The sequence below is a fragment of the Dasypus novemcinctus genome, chromosome 17, assembly GCF_030445035.2.
Source record: "Dasypus novemcinctus isolate mDasNov1 chromosome 17, mDasNov1.1.hap2, whole genome shotgun sequence".
In the NCBI taxonomy this organism is placed as follows: domain Eukaryota; kingdom Metazoa; phylum Chordata; class Mammalia; order Cingulata; family Dasypodidae; genus Dasypus; species Dasypus novemcinctus.
This window is the reverse complement of record NC_080689.1, coordinates 50,635,510-50,654,750: the sequence shown is the minus strand read 5'-3', so window position 1 is coordinate 50,654,750 and position 19,241 is coordinate 50,635,510. Positions and strand designations below refer to the sequence as shown.

Sequence of the window (19,241 nt, the reverse complement as noted above, 5' to 3'; positions counted from 1 at the left end):
CTCAAGCAATTGAGCTCCTGTTTACCATGGGGAGGACCCAGGTTTGAGCCCCAGGACCTCCTGGTAAAAAAAGAAAAAAAAGCATCTCAGACCTGTGTGGCACGGAGAGGTGCAGGCCCCTGTGCGTCCAAGTGACACACCAAAAAGATGATGATACAACCAGATAGGGGAAAAAAAAAGATTACAACTTGCTCAGAGGCTCAGAGGATGGTTAGCATTTTTCAGCAATAAAGTATTTTTTAATTAAGGTATGTTTATTATTTTTAAAATCATAATGTTATGGCATACTTCATAAACTATAGTATACTGTAAGCATAACTTTTCTATGAACTGGGAAACTAAAAAATTTATGTGCATGCTTTATTGTGAGATTTGCTTTATTGCAGTGGCCTGGAACCGAACCCACAATATTGCCAAGGTATGCCTGTAACTGGCTGGATCTGTCCTTGCCTCTTTTTCTTGTCCCATCTCTTGCCATTCACCTTCTACCAAGTCTTCCAGATATTTTGTATTCCTTTCAGATTCTCTAATTCACATACTTGTCTTTCCCCAGGCTGTTTTCCCTGCTTGGAATGTCACCTGAGCATGTGTGTTCATTAATTGATGCAAACATTTTTTATTAAGGATGTTTACATATCCAGTTCTGTGCACAGTCCTGGGAATTCTCATCACAGGATACGGATATGTAAACAGGTCATTACCCTGCAGTGGGCAAGTCCCAGGATGGACCTAGGCCCAGGAGCTGTGGGGGGTCATGGATGAGGGCCACACTCCAAGTTCAGAACATCAGGGAAGGCTCTGGTGGGAGCAAGGTTGTGAAGGGCTGTCTGAATGGAGGGTGCAGCATATGTAAAGGCCAAGAGCAGAGAGCACATTATTCTTACAATGTGGTGGGAGTGGACAATGCGCAAGCTCCAAAGTACAAGCAGAACTGGGCAAGGCAAGGCCCACTCACCAAGAGCCTTTCCTGCTGTACTAGGGTGTTTTTTGTTTTGTTTTATTTTCCTTATAAGGTAACCACTGAAGGATTTTTTAGAAGGGGGAGGGGGTGCTGTGGACCCGGAAAGAAAATTAAAGAGTGAAATGATTACATTTGTTTTTAAAAATGAACGCTCAGGGAAGTAGACTTGGCCCAGTGGTTAGGGCGTCCACTTACCACATGGGAGGTCCGCGGTTCAAACCCTGGGCCTCCTTGACCCATGTGCAGCTGGCCCACGCGCAGTGCTGACGCGCGAAAGAAGTGCCGTGCCACGCAGAGGTGTCCCTGCATAGGGGAGCCCCACGCGCAAGGCGCCCCTTAAGGAGAGCTGCTCAGCGTGAAAGAAAGTGCAGCCTGCCCAGGAATGGTGCCGCACACACAGAGAGCTGACACAACAAGATGACGCAACAAAAAGAAACACAGATTCCTGTGCCGCTGACAACAACAGAAGAGGACAAAGAAGATGCAGCAAATAGACACAGAGAACAGACAATTGGGGTGGGGGTGGGGGAAGGGGAGAGAAATTTTAAAAATAAATAAATCTTTAAAAAAAATGAATGCTCAAAACAAACAACAGCAACAACAAAACACAAGAAGATTAGGAAAAAACAGATGAAAACAAAAAGAAACAAACAAAAATGAACACGCCAGCAGCATTGCTAGAAACAGTGGCAACTTGTCACAAATTTGTTTAAATAAATGAATAGCCTTGAATTTTTAAAAAATCACCGAAAAATTTCAGGGTCACCTTATGAAGCTGGGGCAATTGACTAGCATACTAAAGAAATTTAAATTGGGAAAGCAGATGTGGCTTAAGTGCTTGGGCTCTACCATATGGGAGGCCCTGGTTTCCATTCCCAGGGCTCCTGGTGAGGGCAAGCTGGCCTGCGCCCATGGGGAACTGACGCAGCAAGATGACCCAGGAAAAAGGAGACAAGCAGACATAGAAAAATGCCCAGCAAATGGACAGAGAGAGCAGACAGTGAGGGCAAGTGATGGGGGTAGGAATAAATAAGTAAAATAAACCTTTAAAAAAAAGTGTATTTTAAAAAAAGTGTATTTAAAAAATAAACACACACTGGTTTAAATTTTTCATGGTTTAGGGGACCCAAGAATGTGAGTTTTTTGAGGGCAGGAGGTCTGCCTGACTTGTTCCCCACCATAGCCTTAGCATCTACAAGACAGCCTGGCGTCTTGTAGCGTATCAGTAAATATTTTTAACCAAGTAACTCAAATGTCTCCAGAGACTTCTTTCAAGATCTTCTGATGAGTAATTACCTGGTAGAAAAAATAAAAAGCCAAAAATGCAACTAAATGGCCCTCCACTTGTTAAAAATAGCATGTTCAAACTTATGAAACTATACATGATTACTTAGAAAATACTGTAGATAGAAAAATCATATCTGAAGAAAATACTGTTATGATTTGATCTTTTTCTGTTTGTGGAAATAAAAGGTTTTTCTCATCTTTGTATCCCCAGCTCCAACACAGTGCATGGACTCAAAATATTTATTAAATGAATGAATGCTGAATAAGTATAGAGAATGTGTTCTTAAGATACACACATTTACAAAATTCCTAATGAAAAACCATTTCTACACTTCCCCTTATCTGCTCTAATCTTCAAGAAGAAAGGAAACCGCAGAAGTTAAGGTTTGTCTTTGAACCAGAAGGGACCTTAGAAAACTTCTAGTAGTTCGGCCCCTTCACAGATGGCAAAGAGCTCTGTCTGTCTGTTAATGGCAGACCTGGGAGCAGCTTCCAGGTCTTCTGATTCCAAGTGTTTTTCACTGTTCAGGTTTTTAAAAAGTGGCAGCATTTACAAAAACATCGTTTGGTCCCGTGAAGCTCATTTTTTTATGTAACTCAAACCTATCTCTCCATACTGTGCAGTTACTTTAGGGTCATATATCTTTTGGAGAAACAGAACTTGGAAATACAGACAGGGAATTCATCAATGAAGGCTCTCTTATCACCAGAGTAAGCCTTGTGTGTTTTGCTGTATGCTGGTTATTTCCACAGTATAAGTTGTATGGCTGCAGCCTCCAACAACCAATGAAGTTATGTTGTTCATAAGACCTTGGGGATTTCATGTTCACTGGAGCCAATAAAAGCAAATTTTCTCATGCTCTCCTACCAAGAACCCCATTATGACATTATACTGATTTCCTTCTCAGATTTGCATTCTATTTCCCTCTTAGGTTCCAGACAGAGTTTGTCTTTGAAATCCCATTTTAGTCTGTCCTCCCTTACTGGTCCTCTTTCCATCCCTTTGCCAACCTTTCATGCAACTCTTACCCTGACCTTATAAGAAATATGCTCACAGATCTTTCATCCCACTGAAGTTTAAATGCTGGAAACCATTCTCCCCAGAACATTCGTTTATGAGAAAAACTGGCAGGGAGAAGTAACACTGCCCCAGTGTTGCTCCCCTAAAGGTAAAGACCAGAAGACAAGACTTCTAGGAGCTGCCCCGTGGCCTTACAGTCCTTTGGGTCCTCTCCAGGGAGAGCTAGGCTGTGAGTAATGAAAAGGCCTGGGTTGAGAGGAAGGGAAGGCCTGCTCTTCTCAGCTCAACTCTGGAAGGCACTCACACCTGCCTTGGGGATTCTGCTGGAGGGTATAATTGCCAGGCTGAACAATTTGAAAGGAATATCTGGAGGCAGGGAGCCCCAAAAGTCTGCATTCTGCAATCTCATAATCTCAGTGAAGTATTAGGAATAAATGAACTCTTTTGATGGAAAAATGATCATTGTTGGCCTAACATAGTCTCATTTACATCAAGAACTAGGTTTTATATTTTCACATTTGTTTTAGTTTGCTAAAAGCTGCCAAAAGCAATATATCAGAAATGGGTTGGTTTTTACAATAGGGATTTATTAGGTTGCAAGTTTACAGTTGTAAGGCCATGAAAGTACCCAAATCAAGGCATTGTCATGAAATGCTTTCTCCCCAAAATCAGACTGGTGGCACCTGCTAGTCTCTCCCTTCTCTTCCAGGTTTTGGATTTCATTGCTTCAGCTTCTGTCTTCCTTTCTCCTGGGTTCAATTGATTTCAGCTCCTTGCTTTCGTGGCTTTCTCTCTATGCTCCTGTGTTTTTTCCTCTGTGTTCTGTGGGAGTCTCACTCTCTGTATTCATTCCATTTATAAAGGATTCCAGTAGAAGGATTAAGACCCACCCTATTGAAAACAACTCATCAAAAGTTCCCACCTAAACAAGTTCGCACCCACAGGAAAAGATTAGTTCTAAGGATATGATTTTCTGAGGTCCATCCAGCATCAAGCCTTCACAACATTTCTCCCTAGTTTCAGAGCTGACACTACTATATAAGACAAGACTGGACAAATTCTTATGACATGACTGGGTGAAGAACTTCATCTACTCACCTTCAGTCTTCTCTAGCCGTGGCAATGGAAACCAGAACTCCTCAGAAAATGGGGGCCCTAGTGACCCACCCTGGATTTTGAAAGGACTAGAATAGGCATAGATTCTTAGGGTCTCTCTAAACCGCTGGACTAATCTGTGTATAGCATGGATTTCTTGGTCCCCTGGCCCACTCCTTCCAATCAGAAAACTGAAACCTTTGCTCTTATAGGGAGGTTTGTAACCTGGTGAAGTAGCAACATGCTTCAACTGTTTTTACCAGTTCCATTCACAGGACCTCTTCTTCCTTCTTCCTAGCTTCCCTGGATTCAGCCCATTGGTCTATGGCAAAGATGGTGCTTCTGCCTGGAAGAGTGCACATACCACATGGGTTATTAAGTCTGTGATGTCGCTGTCTCCCACCTCATTGGATCTAAAGGCCAACCCAGCACTGTGTTCTCTCTCCTTAGTCTGGCACTTCTGTAGGCTGTTTTGACTCAGCCTCCTGGATAGCATATGGTTTCAGCTAAGCCAGTGCCTCCTGCCTGCGACTGCACATCCCCACCACCCCTCCAGCTGCTGCGGTCTTCCACTTGTTTTGGTGCAGTCACTCTTCTGCTGCCTGAGCTTCACCCACCCTTACCCATTTTATTTGCTCACTCTGCACTCTCCTCCTCCCAAGTTCACTGTAACACCCTTGATGGGGAATTCTATTGTTAACCAGTAAAGTGAAAGAAGTTTTGCTTGTCATAGTGTAAACACAATCTGGAAAGAAAAGACTGCATAGAGCATTAGTGATGAGAATGGAAATTATATTCAGGTTCTGCACAAACCTATAGTTAAATTATTAGACAAAGTATTTTCATTATATCCTTTGTTATAATTTGACTCATGTAGGACAGACTTAAGAAATGTTTTCAAAATATTTCAGACTGATCTCGAAATACGTAAATATATATATTAAAATACTTTTTTACAGAGAATATCCAATCAATTGGATCTTTTCAGGCTAATAAAAATGTCATGAAATAATCATCAATATGAACAGGAAAAAATCATTTTAGTTTGAATTTATATTGTCACACTTCCTGTGTTCATGTTATAATGGCACAACCAAAATTTCAGTGTATATAAGGGTTTTTAAGATACTGCTTTTTAATTTATTAAGCATTTTTTTTTTTTTTTAATCTCTTTAGACTTTGAACCACCCTTTTAGGATTTTTTTAATGAAGAGGAAGGAAAAATACGGAACACTTCACAAATTTGTACATCATCCTTGAATAGGGCCATGCTAATCTTCTCTTGTATCATTTCTTTTTTTAGTATATGTGCTGCCAAAGTGAGCATTTTATCAAGCATTTAAACATTTAGAAATTTGTGTTTACCTTGGTCTCATTTCTGACTTATTTGTGACTATCTGTATATATAGAGTGCCTGCAAAGAGTTGATACTGGTAAATGGTTAATTTATCAAGCCATTTTCTTACAAACAACAACTGCTATTAACTGATTTGCAGAAGACTATTTTATCCAGCCAAAAAAATAAAGTGTCCAAAGTCTGGTAAAGACGCCCATTTGACAACCTACAAACTATATTACAGGGTTTTTTTGTTTTTGTTTTTTTAAGTGTTGAGAAGACTTCTTCAATTCCAAGAGCGCACACTTTCTCTTTCCAATTTTTCCAAAGTGAGAAGAGGGAAAGGAGGAATGAATGTATATATGTACAAAAAAAATTTTTTTCACACCTGTGGATTTAAACAATTACTATAAAAAGAACTTGTAGAGAAGGATATTACAATATAATGCATATATATTGTTTTCACATTTCTTAAATAAATGGCATAGAGCCTCATCTACAGAGGACTAGAATTATAGAAATTATGACTCTAATGGGTTATGTATTTATGTAGTATTTTTTACTTTACTTTTCATATGAAAGAGGTTTAAATATTCATGTGAAAATCTTCAGATTCTAGATACATGAGAAATAAAGAGTTGTACTGGAAAATCATGCTAAACATTCTTAAGAAAATATTTCATGAATTGTGACTTTTTTCAAATGCCTGAGCAAAATGTTAACCAGGCTAGCCAATCTAGAATAAATCTTTAGAAAAGATCCCAGTACATCTACATGCTCCACTCCTTCTGAGGTATAGTATTTCTATTGCTTTTCTTTCTCTGAAATATTCTGGAATTTACAAAATGTCTTCCAGTTTGGTTATCAAGTAATTTCTTATATTTCTTCTCCCTTTGTTTTAATTGCATTAACCTCCTGCATTCATTTCCTCATCTTAAAGTGGCAATAATAATCATTCCTATCCCATCAAGTTGTTGTGAATATTAAATGAGAAAAAACATTTAGAAAAGTTCCTGGCATATAGTAAGTGCTAAATAAATGTTAGTCACAACTATACTTATGGTTGTTTTTATTATTACCTTCACCTCCTGATCTACTTAGAGTTATGACCTTTGTGGCAGATATTATTTTTATGAATCCAAAAAAAGAGAAGGATTATATTTGTAAACTGGTCTGTTCCTCTAGGTGTGATGCCCTTTGTATTAGATTTGGTGAGGGGCCTCTGATCAAGTTTACTTGATAAAATCAATTCAGGGCTTCTGATTGGGCTATGTCAGTAAGGTGTAGCTCAGGTTGAGCCCTGCCCCCTTTGGCATATATAAATGGACACTCACTCAAAAAGACACACAGAAGAAGACATGGAAGAGAAGAAAACTTGGTCATTTTGGGCCTGCCATGTGACATAAAGGAGAAGGCTCAAGCAGCTAGTACCCCGGGAACAGAGATGAGCCATTGCCTAATAGTTTGTAGCCAAAGAGAACAGAGCAGCTGAGCAGCTGAGAAGGCCTGAGTGACCAGATAGAGATTATCCGCCATCTTGCTTCAACACCTGGCAACTGACTTTGGTGAGAAAGCAGCCTTGAGTGGACTCTGTAGGTCTTGTAAATGTATGCCTTTACCCCAAATAACTACCCTTTATAAAAGCCAATAGTTTTCTGGCTCTTTGGCTGACTATTACAATCTATCTACTCAATTTGATAATTTTTTCAATTTTTTTAGAAATTAATTTTTAGAGCAGTTATAGATCATGTAGAAAATATAGAATTCTCACATCCCCCTCCCCTCCCCAACACAGTTTCCCCTTTTATTAACATTTTTGCATTGGTGCGGTACATTTGCTACAATTGATGACACATTATTATTAGCATATTATTAACTTGGGGAGCAGACGCCCGCTTCCCACATGGGAGGTTCCAGGTGCAGTCCCCAGTCTCCTAAAAAAACAAAAGCAAACAACAAGCAAACAAACAAACAAAAACAATTCAGGGGAGCCGATGCGGCTCAGTGGTTGAGTGCCAGCTTCCCACAAGCGAGGTCCCAGGTTCAATGGCCCCAGTACCTCAAAAAAAAAAAAAAAGGAAAAAGAAAAAATTACATTATTAACTATAGTCCATAGTTTCCATTAGGATTCATGTGTCATTTTGTACAGTTATATGTGTTTGTGTTTTTTTCTTATTGTGGTAACATATAGACAATTTAAAATTTCCAATTTTAGCCACTTTTAATTATACAATCCAGTGGTGTTAATTACATACATCATTTTGTGCTAACATCACCAATTCCATTACCAAAACTTTTTCATCATCCCAAATAGAAAGTCCATACCAATTTAAACATTAACTTTCCATTTCTCCTCCTACCCTTGACCTAATTTCTGATTCTATAAATTTAGATATTTTAATCATTTCATTTCAGTGAGATCATACAATATTTGTCCTTTGGTGTCTGGCTTATTTCACTCAACATGTTTTCAGGCTTCATCCATGTAGTAGCATGCATCAGAACTTCTCTCCTTTTTACTGTTGAATGATATTCCATTGCATGCACGTACCACATTTTGTTTATCCATTCTTCTGTTGATGGACACTTGGGGTTGCTTCCATCTTTTAGAAATTCCAAATAATGCTGCTACTAACATAGATGTGCAAATATCTGTTCCAGTCCCTGCATTCAATTTTTTGGAGTATATACCTAGAAGTGGTATTGCTGGGTCACATGAAAATGCTAGGTTTAACTTGCTGAGGACTCACTAAACTGTTTTACACAATGGCTATTTCATTTTACATTCCTACCAAAAATGTAAGAGGGTTCCTATTTCTCTCCATCCTTGCCAGCACTTATTTAAAAAAAAAATAATGGCCAACCTAGTGGGTGTGAAGTGGTATTTGATTATTGCTTTAATTTGCATTTCCTTGACAGTTAATGACATTGAGCATCTTTTCATGTGGTTATTGGCACTTGTATATCTTCTTTGGGTTCTTGGTCTTTTTGGTGTTGAGTTGTGGGTGTTCTCTATATATTCTGGATACTGTACCCTTATCAGATATACGGTTTCCAAATATTTTCTTCCATTCTGTAGGCTGTGTTTTCACTTTCTTGATAATATCCTTTTATCCACTTTCAATTACACAATTCAGTGGTGTTAATTACATTCACAGTGTTATGCTACCGTCACCACTGACCATTACCAAAACTTTTCCATTAACCCAAACAGAAAATCTGTACCAATTGGGGCACCAACTCTGTACAAAAAGGAGCATTAACTCCCCATTACTCATCCCCACCAGGTCCCTGATAACTTTGATTCTAGTTTCTGACTCTGTGATTTTACATACTCTAATCATTTCATTTAAGTGAGATCATACAATATTTGTCCTTTTGTGTCTGGCTTATTTTACTCAACATGATGTCTTCAAGGTTCATCCAAGTTGTTGCATGCATCAGAATGTCATTCCTGTTAAAACAATTGAATAATACTCCATTGTGTGTGTGTGTACACTTTTGTTTATTCATTCATCTGTTGATGGACACTTGGTGTTGCTTCCATCTTTTGGCAATTATGAATAATCCAACTACTAACATCAGGGTGCAAATATGTGTTCAAGTCCCTGCATTCCACTCTTTGGGGAATTTACCTAAAAGTGGAGTTGCTGGGTCATATGGTAATTCTGTCCTTAACTTCCTGAGGAACTTCCTAACTATTTTCACAGTGGCTGCAACATTTTACATTCCCAACAATGATAAATGAGTGTTCCTGTTGCTCTATATCCTCTCCAACACTTGTTATTTATTTTATTGTTTAAAAGATTTGTTTTATTTCTTTATCTACCCCCCCCCCCCCCCCCCCCGTTATTTGCGGTTGCTGTCTGCTTGTCTTCTCTTTAGAAGGCACTGGGAACCAAACCCAGGACCTCCCATGTGGAAGAGAGGTGCTCAATCACCTGAGCCACCTCAGCTACCTGGTTTGTTTTGTCTCTCGTTGTCTTTTCTCTTTGTGTCTCCTTGTTGTGTCATTTTGTTGCAGCAGCTTGCCACACCTGCCTGTTGCACCAGTTCATTGTCTTGCTTGTTTTCTCCAGGAGATACCAGAAACCAAACCTGGGGCCTCTCATATGATAGGTAGGAGCTCAATTGCTTGAGCCACAACCACTTTCCTGATAGGTTTTTCATTTCTTCTAGGGCCAGAGCACCTGCCAGAACAATTTTTATTGTTGTTGTTAGGATATATTACCAGTTTATTATTTGAGACTAAGGGTTTGAAACATGATTTTTATAATAGGTTACCAACATGTAATAATATATTACTGTTCTTTTTTGCTCTTCGAGTTTACTACTAATGGTTATTATACCTGAATCTCTTCTTGAGGTCAGAAAACAAGTGCACCAGGCAGGCAGTACAACACAAGCAAAAAGTCAGAGTGACCTACTGAATGGTGAGAATTAAAGGAAGTGTAATGAGCCTAATTTGGAGTGGCATATAGTAGCATTTCTCCTTTTGTTCACAGTCACAGAGTCACAGAATAGCATATCTAGCAGCATCTCTTCATCAACATTAGTTTCCAGGACTTAATTTCACTGCAAAAGCTAAAAAAGATTAATTCAGGAATTCAAAAAATATTTATTGAGTATAATTAAAAAGTTGGCACAAAGCCTTTGCCTTTAAGGAATTTATGATTTGGTAGGGAACTGAGATTCTAATTCTATCCTATCCTATCAACCTGTTCTTCTTGCAGACTTCCCCCGTCTCAGAAAATGGTAACTCCATTCTTCCAGGCACCAAGGCTGAAATCCATTCTTGAATTCTCTCACATATCCCAATCCAACCCTTTAGGAAGTCATTTTTATTCTACCTTCAAAGTATATTGAGAATGACAACACTTTCATGGCTACCACCCTGGTCCAAGCCATAATCAATTCCCGGATTATTTTGGGGTCTTCTAATGGTTCTTCCTATTCCTTGCTTCCCCAGGCTAGTCTCATCACAGCCTCCAGAATGATCCTAAAATTAGAAGCCAGGATAGCTCCAGGACTCACTTGAAGGAAAAACCACAACATTCACAATGGGCTATGATAAGGCCCTATCACTTGCCCCCCTACCTTGCCCCTTTATTGCTTTGCCCTATCTCCCTCTCCTTCAGTCAATTCTGATCACTACTCTGGCCTCCTTGGTGGTCCTTAACACATAGCTGTACACTGGTAAAAGTTTAACTACCAGCTCTCGAAAAAAAAAAGGGCCAGAATTTTAGCTGACTTTCGTGGTGTAAATACTCCCACCATGGCTTATTTCAAGCTATCAAAGTGATGTCATGCATTACAAAGTTGTGAAAAGATGTGTAATAGCATACCATTATATAGTATTTCCATCATGCATATATAATAGATGTAAATAACTTCAAGAGGATGGATAACAGTAAAATGCAATAACATAATTAAAGAGTGATGAGTTTTGAATATTCATTACCTTTGTTTTTAATGTAATTTATCTAATACTAAGTTTCTATAATTTAATTTTTTAACAGCTATATTTGACAACCAGCTTGCAAAAGTCCTGAAAATTTAACAATTGGCTCCCAAAAGCCAGTACAAGCTGGTTCTAGCACACCACTGTAAATAACACACCAAACATGCTCCTGCCTCAGGGCCTTTGGACTTGTTTTTCCACCTGTCTAGAAAGCTCTTCTCTCAAATATTTTCAAGGTATTTCTCCTTAATCTCCTTCAGGTCTTTACTTGAATGCCAAATTTCTAAGTGATGCCTTCCCCAGTCACCCTATGTAAAATTGTAACCAACACACAGTTCTTATTTTCCTACCTTGCTTCATTTTTAACCTTAGCACTTATCACCATACAACAAACCACTTCTTCTGGCTTATGTTATTTAATTTGTATATTCTCCATTAGTCTAGACCCTTAATTAAAGTAGAGATTTTTGTTGGATTTTTTCCCCTGTTGAATCCTTAGCATCTAGAACAGTGATTAGCAAAGAGTGGGCTCTCAATAGATTATTTGTTGACTGAAGAGATTGTTTCACTTCTTTTCATTTCCTTGCTTTTACTTCCTTCTCTGTTTCTCATTGTCTAATACATAATGGATTATTTTTATGTGTGAAAGAGATGACAAACCTTCCCAACAAATAGGTATCAACTATACCTTCTCTACTTCATTTTACTTCTTATATATATAGACCTATTACCCCAGCTTATCATTATTTCTAGCTTAGAACTATTTTAAGGAACACAATTCTGGCTTCCCCTGTCCTGTCTGAGAATGGTCCTAGGTATATGGTACTTCATCTCTCATTTCTCTATGAGTAAGAGAACCTGTGCACTCTCTTAAGTGTCACCTAGTAGAACAGTAAGAATTTTTCAGAATGTTAAACTACAACCCCTACATTTAGCAGCCTTGCCACACTTTTTTTTTTCACTATATTCTCAGGAAGGCAGCCACTCACATTCAGACAATTGTTGAGACTGCTCCTGATTGATTCGAAGTTCTTAGAGGCCACGAAGATGTTCACCAAGGTCTTGGTGCCACAGGGCATTTAACTCCACAGACAAAATAGTCATAATTTTCCTTAAACATTCTCAACATTGTCAATAAGAATAGGTTTGCAACCTGGATTAGGGGTTCCCCAGGTTAATTGTTTCTTGAAAAGGGTATTCCTTCCCTCCTTGCACCATATATAATCATATTTTTGTCCAAGTTAAATCAGTAATTTTTTTGAAATCTAAATATGTGATGTTATGTACAATTTTATGAAGTATTTTTAAAAGCAAATAAAAAACAATCTCCTCATAGATATTACAGAGAAACATTTCACCCATTGCATCCTTTCAGGCCTTCCCAACTTTAAGATTAATTGGAAGAAAAAGTCCATTGAATTGTGAATTTGAACTTGATACCTAATATGCAGTTAGTCAGACTCATGGTCGCTCATGGAGGGTAGGAGTAGGTGTGGTTTGTTCAAGTGCCTATTTTTTATGACCGGTTGGAAGAAATACATGTTGAAAGGCCACTGTTGTATTCCTGAAAGCAAAGTGTCATTAATTTTCGGAAAAACAGTGCAAAGACCAATCCCATTATGAAATAACATATTACATATCTTTTCCATATTTTTTTACTACATGATATAATCAGTTAATCTTTTTTATGGATATATTTTATTTATCTATACTTAAATTTATAAATCAACAACCCAAATCAGCCAAATCATTACCATGATGCAGTAAAGACCAAATATCTATCTACAAATATTAAAGTAATGAACAAATTAGAGGCAGTAAAACATAGAGCAGAAGGGGTGGAGGAAATCAATGAAGGAGGTGTCATGATAACTTAACCCTTCATCTTAAAAATTCAGTTTTTTAGTAAGTGAAGAAGACTCCCAATCCTATAAAATGAGTACTCCATCACACATCTTTATACTTTTACGTCCTATTTTAGGCCAGATCCTAAAAATATCCAAGTATTTTACCTAGCTATCTATAGTCATAGACATCTTATCTTTTATGTTGTCCAGGGTAATCTGGCCTGTTTGAGTTTTTGAAACCTCTGATTAGACTCAAAACACACCCACTCCTACCCCCCCAATTGCACAGTGAAAACCAGGATAAAGTCAGATACACAGCTCTCAAGAAAATTCTGCAAGGATGTAATGCAGGTTCTGCCCAGAATGAATTGGATTATATACCCATCTTCACCCACATCTTCACACATTTTCAGGCTTTCCATTCATACAGTAGTTTGGGAATAAACCCATGGTTTGTGGGGTACTGAAATACTAAACAGTTTGATGTATTACATTATGGCTTTCTCCAGCACTTCCCAAGGTGGCCTCCAGATCACTGTCATAAGAATTTTGCTAGAATTGAATCTGGGGCTGCCGGTATTCCTCTTCACTGTTCTGGATCTGATTGTTCCAGGCCTGGTTTCCAGACGTGGTTATTCCAGGCTTGGGTGCACCAGGTCTGGCTGTTACAGGAATGGGTGCTCCAAATCTGGTTGTTCTAGGTCTGGTTGCTCCACACTGGAAGGCTGCTAGAAGTGTTCACTGAGCACCCCTGGGGATAGGAAGAGTAGAGTCCCAGGTATTCTGTAGGTGCTGAGTCATTCTAGGTCACACTGTTGCCACTCTTTGACCAGTTGGCGTTTTTCTGCCACCTCTTATATTTTATTCTCTGGTTCTGGAACCAAGTCTTAATCTGTTTATAGCTGAGGTTCAGAATGTTGGAAAGTTCTTGCACCTGTTGGAGGCTGAGGTATTTCTGTCTTTGAAATCTGTCATTGAGTATTCACAGCTGGGTCTGAGCGAACACAGTTCTGATCTTCTATTTCTTGACCTGTCCCTCATCTTCCTTCTTTGCTGTGCTCTTCTCTATAGAAGCAGATAGTTTCACCTTGGGACTGGTGGAGGAATCAGGGCTATCCTGAACAAGCAGGTCCATGGAGGAAGGAAGAGCAGTGACTATCTCTAACTGGTGCACCTCAGGAGATGACATTTGCAAGGATGCATAATTTTTTTCAGCATCATAAATTTCAGGCATTGGTGAAGTCTGCCTAGAATCAGATGCTTCAGGACAAGGCAGGTTTTGGAGAGAAGCTAGATCCATACTCATGTTATTGACTAGAATGAGTGGGGAAAAAAATCAAAGACCTACACTGTGAGAATGGTCAAAGCAGGCTTAAAGAGTATTTGGCTGGGGAAGCGGACATGGTTCAAGTGATAGAGCTTCTATCTACCATATGGGAGAGCCCAGGTTCGATCCCTGGGGCATCCTGGTGAAAAAGAAGAGAAAGCATACCCATCTGGCAAGCCATGCCCATGCGAGTGCCTGCATGGTGAAGTGGTGCCTGTGCAAGTGAGTCATGCAGCACAATGATGATACATCAAAAGAGAGACAAGGGGAGAGTCAAAGTGAAGAACAGCAGAAACCAGGAACTGAAGTGGCACAATTGACAGTGTTCGAAAGTGTTATAACAAAACAAAAGATCACCCCATTGTGTAGGAGAAAAGAATTTTATTAACGATCTTGCAAGAACAGGCACACGACCTGGAGAAAATGGCTGGTGCACCAAACAGCAAGAAACACTAACATTTATACCCTAAACCTAACACGCAGGTCCCTCCCCTGCTCCCCATTGATTGGGAACTTCAGGGGTTACAGCCTATCCAAACCATCTGAGTTCCACGGTTCCAGCTCTCAGTTGTTGCTAGGGGGCTCCCTACACCCTGGCTGGACAGACTCCAGCGGCCAGTTTCACTCTTGGTGGCTTTTCAAATTTGGGGCCATTTTCACTATTGGCCCTGCCCCCACTTCTCACTATTGGCCCTTATTGCTCTGGTCCCACCTCCAGCACACACCATTGGTTCCCCCTCATTTCGGTGCCACTTTGCAAATTCCTGGTGTGCCAAAGCCACTAGAATCTCTTTCCCACCCTCCTCGAGTAGCAGAGCTGGCTCTGGCTTTTGTTTTGTGAAAATTAAATGCAAACTTTTCCCACAACAGGGAATCTCTCTCCACATCAGGGTCTCCAGGAATGAATCCTGGTGAATCCTAGAGGAGAGAAAATGAGAAGACAACACAGACAGCAAAAACAGCAGCATTTGAGGAGGGAAAGGGGGAAAAATAAATCTTAAAAAAAAAAAGCATTTGACTGGAAGATCTTAGAAAAATATGAAGACATACAGATACGAAAATATTAAAAGGCTGGATGAAGGGGTCCCCTCCACACTAACAATAGCCAACCAGTCCAATGCAGCAAGAGAAGACAGCGTTTAATCTTATTATTTGTATATTCCTTGATGAGCGCATAGTCAGTAGATATTGTCTTCAGAGCCAAAAGTTCAAATTAAAATGCAAAGATTGCCCATTTGAATCATCAGATTCTGGTGTGAGCTCAAAGAACTTTCTTACAGGTAGGTGTCAGGATTTCATCATCTATTTAGAAAATAGCAAATACCTATGGTTTTTATAGGAAATAAACAGGCACTGTTGATGTATTTTGGTTGGTATGTAAATTGATACCGTCTTTTTAGGGGACACTTTGGCAGTACCTAGAACAATAACAAATATACCCTTTGAAACAATAATTCCACTTTTAGGATTTTAACATTAGATACATATTCACATTTGTGCCCAAAGCTAAATGTACCAGTATATTTACTGCAGCATTATTTGTAAGAGGGAAAATAAGAAATAGCCTAATAATCCTCAGTAAGGGAATGGTTGAATCAGTTATGGTACCAAGACAATCGGGAAGACTATGGGGCTCATAACAAGGATAAGCTGGATTTACATAGTCTGATTCTGACCTGTTAAGTAAAAAACAAATCATTGCACTATATGTGCCATATATGTTGAAAACACAAAGTAAATATGTTTATAAATGCATAGAAAATATCTCAAAGTATGCACTCTATTCTGTTAATGATGATTACCTCTGGGCAGTTACAAGGTTTGGGGGAAGTATATGATGGAGGACTTTCAATTTTTACTGTACTTATAGACTTCACTTTCTCTTATTTCTGGCAATGTTATTGTTTTGTGAGACAATGTTGAGTAGCAGAAAGACCGCAAACATGGTTCTAATATTGACTGAACCACTATGGGGCATTCATGTGTGTGTGTATACCCACGTTGGTATATGTGAGAGACACACACACAGAGAAATCTGCAAAGTAATAACTCTCTTACAGGATTGCTGTGAGAATTCAGTCAAATATTGTACAAAAAATCCTAACACCCTGCTAGGTACCATATAGGTGATCGATGTGGTTTACTTGTATTTCCCTATCCATATCCCACTTTGAGGTTCAAAATCTGTTTGATTCCAGCAAATGAAGGCAATGAAAAGTACTAGACAGAATAGAAAAAATAATAAAAGAAAAAAATACTAGGCAATATGGCAGACCTTGTGTTCTGATTTTGCTCCTGAAAATATGATCAAACAAGTATCTGCCCCAGCCACTCCTTTTTGTAATTGTTAGACAAGTTATTTTTAAAATTTTATTTTATTTATGCCCCCCAACCCTCATTGATTGCAGTTGCTGTCTGCTTTCTGTGTCCATTTGCTGTGTGCTCTCTGTGTTTGCTCTTTTCTTTAGGAGATACTGGGAACCAAACCTGGGACCATCCATGTGGAAGAGAGGCACCCAATCTCCCAAACCATCTCAGCTCCCTGCTTTGCTGTGCCCTTCCTCTTTGTCTTTGTTGCATCACCTTGTTGTGTAAGCTTACTGTGCCTGCCTATCACACCAGCTCACGTTCTTCAGGAGGCACCAGGAAACAAACCCAGGACCTCCCATGTGGTAGGCAGGAGCCCAATTGCTTGAGCCACATCTGCTTCCCATAGACAAGTCTATTTTTATTTTTTTAAAGATTTATTTCTCTCCTCTTCCCTGCTCCCCGCGCGCCCCCCCCCAGTTGTCTCCTCTCTGTGTCCATTCCCTGTGTGTTCTTTTGTGTCCACTTATATTCTTGTCAGCGGCATAGGGAATCTGTGTCTCTTTTTGTTGCATCATCTTGCTCCATCAGCTCTCCATGTGTGCGGCACCACTCCTGGTCAGGCTGTACTTTTCTCACACTGGGCAGCTCTCCTTATGGGGCATACTCCTTGTGCATGGGGCTCCCCTACACTGGGGACACTCCTGTGTGGCACGGCACTCCTTGCGTGCATTAGCACTGCGTGTGGGCCACACTGCATGTGGGTCAGGAGGCCCTGGGTTTGAACCCTGGACCTCCCACGTAGTAGGCAGACACTCTATCCTGTTGATCCAAATCCACTTCCCAACAAGTTTATTTTGAATGCACCACTTTCTGCAACAAATTCATTGGCTAACACTAGGCAAAAGAATGAGCCAAATATTTATATCTGATTTGCTATGGTCAGACAGATATTGGGGGGGGAGGGGGTGTGATTTAAAGATGGAATGAATGAAAAGTCAAAAAAGGACAGGAAACAGACTATTCGAACTTCACAATGCACCAAGTGCTTTATGATTTACACTGCTCCTTCATTAACATTATCCCATTTGAGATGGGCATGGAGGATGTCAGCCTCATTAATTGGGTGAGAAAGAAACTCAGACTGAAAGAGGAAAGTCACTTGCCCAAGGTCACATTCAGAGTAAAGCCTGGTCTTACTCCCAGTTGTTTTTATTTCTACTGTGCTTCCAATCCCCCAAAATCAGGATTTTGGTTCTGGAGCTTAAAAGGGTAAAAAACATGTTTTAAAAACAGAACAGCCCCAGTTTTTCTTGTAATAGAACATAAGTACTCCAAATGATAAGTATATATCACATACATTATATGATGTTATGTCTCCCATGAATTGTATATATTATGGTTTGATGTGATTCTGTTAGGCAATGATTAAAAATCCCAGGTCTGAAAGTCATCCAATATCATTTTGGTCAATTTAAGTAACGGGTTGTTATTGGTTTTTTCTTTATTGGAGGTCAAGTTATGGTATTAGCCATTGTTCATTGTTTACTGCTGAAGAAAATTGTGTTGATTTAATAAATGATTTATCAACCTCTTGGTGGCAGAATGGGCTCGGTGGAAGTTTTGGTGGGCTGCTGTTTCTTAGGCAAAGAACAATTAGCAAAACTGATTTGGAGAGCACTTGACGAACAAGTAGTCATGTAAAAGGTAAAGCTACATGCGTGTGACTTTTATAGAACATATCATTTGATGATGACGACGTTGGGAAGGACAGCTAAACTGAAAAGAAAAATGGAGGGTGGGAGGCAGTTTATATGGAACGTACCCAGCTAAAATACGCTCTGTTAAACCAATTACAGGGTACTTTTTAGCATTTTAGTTTTTAGGATCTATTTCTAACCAGGCAGGGTTGGCTGTTGGAGCAGCCAAATTCCAGCCTAGGGAGACACAGCGCTAAAATTTAAAATACACTTGTGCTCAAGAACTATTCAGGTATCTTTTCCAGGACTATGAGATTATAAAACGCAGTACACGCGCCGCACATTACCGCAACCTCTTTAGTTACTCCCACCCTCAACATTCTGGCCCAAACCCACACTTCTAAAATGGGTTTAGAGGCCGATAATTGGCCTCCAATTATAAATATATTTTTTTGCTCTTCTTACCACCTTTCCCGATTAAAAAAAAGGGGGGGCCGTGTCTTCCTCTTCCGGACCGCAGGCCCCATCAGAGGGGCTAGTCAGATCCCGGCGGGACTAGGCCCCCCGCAGGTTGGCGGGAGCCAAGGGGGCGGGTCGGCGCAGGTCTGGGAAAAGGCCACCGAACGCCGCCGCGCGCAGCGCTCAAACTCGCGCCGCCACCAGCTCCAGAGCTGCGCCCCACCCTCTCCGTCACCAAAGGCGCCCAGCCAATGAGCGGGCCGGAAAGGCTGAGTTTGCGGGCTAAGAACTGGGTGGGGGGAGAGGCGGGAGGGGGAAGGGAAGTCGAAGGCGGACTGCATTTGATTGACAGCTCTTTCGAACCAATCCTTCACTCGGCTTCTCTTCGCTCTTTTCTCTGCTGGGCTCAGCTCTTCGCTCCACCTCCTCCTCCACCCCCC

The 19,241-nt window shown here is 40.0% G+C and overlaps 1 long non-coding RNA gene, 1 other non-coding gene and 1 pseudogene across 2 annotated transcripts; all 3 read right to left on the bottom strand.

Annotated features, from left to right (window-relative positions):
- Window positions 1-3,835: 3,835 nt before the first annotated feature.
- LOC131273967 (uncharacterized) lies at window positions 3,836-18,994 on the bottom strand. The gene is made up of 2 exons (XR_009181152.2): window positions 18,808-18,994; window positions 3,836-4,710 (listed from the first exon to the last, which is right to left on the bottom strand). It is a non-coding gene; the product is annotated as an uncharacterized lncRNA (long non-coding RNA).
- LOC131274117 (U6 spliceosomal RNA) lies at window positions 5,584-5,691 on the bottom strand. The gene has a single exon (XR_009181330.1). It is a non-coding gene; the product is annotated as a U6 spliceosomal RNA (small nuclear RNA).
- LOC101439527 (homeobox protein NANOG pseudogene) lies at window positions 12,901-14,489 on the bottom strand (annotated as a pseudogene).
- Window positions 18,995-19,241: the final 247 nt, after the last annotated feature.